The 3,709-nt window shown below is 39.8% G+C and overlaps 1 pseudogene; it reads left to right on the top strand.

Annotated features, from left to right (window-relative positions):
• Positions 1-306: 306 nt before the first annotated feature.
• The window catches only part of LOC105004266, a 35,707-nt pseudogene continuing 32,304 nt past the window's right edge, over positions 307-3,709 (top strand).

The raw sequence follows: 3,709 nt of genomic DNA, 5'->3' as shown, positions 1-3,709 counted from the left end.
TCATCTGTGTGTTTTGGATTATGGTAATACTACCCTCACATGCTTTTAGGGAAAACTGTTTCAACTCTTAGGATCTTAGTTTCCTCATCTGTAATATGATGATAAGAACAATATCTCACATTGAGTACTGCAAAGATTAAGTGATGTAATACATGTAAAGTGGGTTTTATGGTAAATGAGTTGATACACATATGACATTTGCATCGTTCTTGGCACATAGTGAACATTCAAGAAGTCTTAGTCATTATTGTAAAACACTAAGAGCCTGAAAATAATTATATTTGTTTTTATTTGTAGGTGATAATTATGCACAACACTGACACATATTTGCTGAACTTTAAAGGCTGTGATGTTCATCATTCTACAGTTGATTTTAATCTTCTAGAACATCTAGATGATTTTGAAATTAGAGATGATGATGTCTTCATAATCGTGTATCCAAAATCTGGTAAGTTTGAGGGGAGGCCACCTGTGTCAGTCTTGACTCTGGCTTGGTAATACACATGCACAAATACACATGGTCGCTCGCATGGTCGCAAAATCAGCAGAATGGTTGAAGGCATATCCCCGCAACAGAAGCAGCTTGATAAGATATCTGGTAATATCCCTCCCGGCAATATCCAGTCTCCTGGTAAGGTGAGGGAGAGAAAAGCCTTCATACACTGGGCAAATGTGAGTCACATCATCTCCAGAGTCCACCACGACTCCAGTTAATAAACCTTGAGCACACAAAGTCAGGACTGCCTGGATGGCTACATACACACCAGAAAACTGGTAAGTTTCAAACATTACCTCTACAATCTTCTCTCTGTTTTTGGTTGGGTTCATAGGAGGTTCTGTGAGTAGAATTTTACAATTCCTGGTATCTATGTTAAGGTACCATACCTTGATGGTACCCCAGCCTATGATTATGTAATCATTTAGCATAATTGACTGTGTGGATCACAACAATCTGTGGAAAATTCTTAATGAGATGGGAATGCAGGACCACCTTACCTGCCTCCTGAAAATCTGTATCCAGGTCAAAAAGCAATGGTTAGAACCAGACATGGGACAACAGACTGGTTCCAAATTGAGAAAGGAGTATATCAAGGCTGTATATTTCACCCTGTTTATGTAATTTATATGCAGAGTACATCATGTAAAATGCCTGGCTGGAAAAAGCTCAAGGTGGAATCAACATTTCCAGGAGAAATATCAATAACCTTAGACATGCAAATGATACCACCCTTAAGGCAGAAAGTAAAGTGGAACTAATAGATTTATGTTTTAAATCTATTAAAACATAGATTATTGGATTTGACCAGATCAGTCCAAACATATCTCAATGTGCTATAGTCACTGTAGTTAAATAAATTATACTTCAAATTTGGTAGTATTTTTAGTGGTTTGATTCTTGAGGAAGTGAGACTCTTTTGAAAACATGGATTTAGAACATTTTCCAACTATAATTTTGACATAAAGTTTCATTTAAGAAATTCTTAATGTTAATTTGGATGTAACTTCTAATTTAGTCTTTCAATTTAGCCTTAAAGTATCAGAATGTTCCATCTTTATGTAAAAGCCCTTAAGACACGAACATGTGTTACTAAGGGAGTTAGTATTAAAAGGTAAATATTGACACTGAGGCCATCAGTATTAGGCACATTCTCAAGGGTAAGCCTTTAATGTCTATCTTCCAGTGCAATTGTGAACTAGTTTTATGGGATTCAGCTTGAGATAGGGAGTGTCTCTTGGTGTGTAATTTTTACTCAGGGAGATTGGGATTTCTCTCTTTCTGACACTGATGCTCCATTATTAACAACCACCACACTATGTCAAAGAATGTTCAAACTACCACACAATCACACTCATTTCACATGCTTCAAGCTAGGCTTCAACAGTAGGTGAACCGAGACCTCCACACTGACAAGCTGGATTTAGAAAAGGCAGAGGAACCAGAGATCAAATCACCAACATCGCTGGATCATACAAAAAGCAAGAAATTGAGAAAAACATCTACTTCTGCTTCATTGACTACGCTAAAGCCATTGTGTGGATCACAACAAACTGTGGAAAATTATTTAAGAGTTTGGAATACCAGACCACCTTACCTGCTTCCTGAGATATGTGTATGCAGGTCAAGAAGCAACAGTCAGAACTGGAAATAGAACAATGGACTGGTTCCAAATTGGAAAAGGAATATGTCAAGGCTGTATATTGTCACCCTGCTTATTTGACTTGTATGCAGAGCACATCAGGTGAAATGCTGGGCTGGAGGAAGCACAAATTGAAACAAGATTGCCAGGAGAAATATCAATAACTACAGATATTCAGATGACACCACCTTAATGGCAGAAAGGGAAGAGGAACTAAAGAGCCTCTTATCGAAAGTGAAAGAGGAGAGTGAAAAATTCTCAATCCTGGCTTAAAACTCAACATTCAGAAAACTAAGATCGTGGCATCTGGTCCAATCCCTTCATGGTAAATAAATGGGGAAACAATGGAAACAGAGGCAGACTTTACCATCTTGGGCTCCAAAATCACTGCAGATGGTGACTGCAGCCATGAAAGTAAAAGATGCTTGTTCCTTGGAAGAAAAGTTTCAACAAAGCTAGACTGTGTGTTAGAAAGCAGAAACATTACTTTGCCAACAGAAGTCCATCTAGTCAAAGCTATGGTTTTTCCAGTAGTCACGTATGGATGTACGTGAGTTGGATGTGAGAGTTGGACCATAAGGAAGGTTGAGTGCAGAAGAATTGATGCCTTTGAACTGTGGTGTTGGAAAAGACTCTTGAGAGTCCCTTGGACTGCAAGGAGATCAAACCAGTCAACACTAAAGGAAATCAACCCTGAATATTCATTGGAAGGACTGATGCTGAAGCTGAAGCTCTAATACTTTGGCCATCTGATGCATGGAGCCCACTCATTGGCCAAAACCCCTGATGCTGGGAAAGATAGAAGGTCAGAGGAGAAGGGGACAACAGAGGACGAGATGGTGGGATGGCATCACCAACTCAATGGACATGATTTTGAGCAAACTCCGAAAGCTGCTGAAGGACAGGGAAGGCTGGTGTGCTGCAGACCATGGGGTTACAAAGAGTGAGACAAACTGAGTGACTGAGCAACAACTACTATGCTCCAGCCCCTGGGGGCTTGAGCAAATGGGGACATAAAATGAAGGTTTAATAGTTAGTACCTAATACCGTAGATCACCACTAAAATTTAACACATGGTTTGGTATACAAATAATTGAGATGATTCTGCTGAAAAAGTGTGAGAATTGCACTAATAGGCTCTTCTACTAACTGGGAGCTAGAAAAAAAATCATATGGCATCTGATCTTCCATTTTCTCTTCTGTACAGTGAGATTTATAATGAATAAGTGAGAAAATTTGCTCAGTCTTGGCGGACTCTTTTCGACCTCAGGAACTGTAGCCTGCCAGGTTCCTTTTTCCATGGAATTGTCTAGGCAAGAATACTGGAGTCGGTAGCCCTTTCCTTCTCCATGGGATCTTCTCAATCCAGGGATCCAACGCATGTCTCCTGCATTGCAGGCAGATTCTTTACCATCTGAGCTACCAGGGAAGCCCAAGAGTACTGGAATAGATGGCCTCCCCCTTCCCCATGGGATCTCCCTGATCCAGGAATTGAACTGAGGTCTCCTGCATTGCAGGCAGATTCTTTACCAGCTGAGCTACCACTCTTCCTTAATTTATATATTAAAAAA

The sequence above is a fragment of the Bison bison genome, unplaced genomic scaffold (genome assembly GCF_000754665.1).
Source record: "Bison bison bison isolate TAMUID 2011002044 unplaced genomic scaffold, Bison_UMD1.0 scf7180017864473, whole genome shotgun sequence".
Taxonomy (NCBI): Eukaryota; Metazoa; Chordata; class Mammalia; order Artiodactyla; family Bovidae; genus Bison; species Bison bison.
Note: the sequence above shows the minus strand (reverse complement) of the source record. Positions and strands in the feature narration are given on the sequence as shown.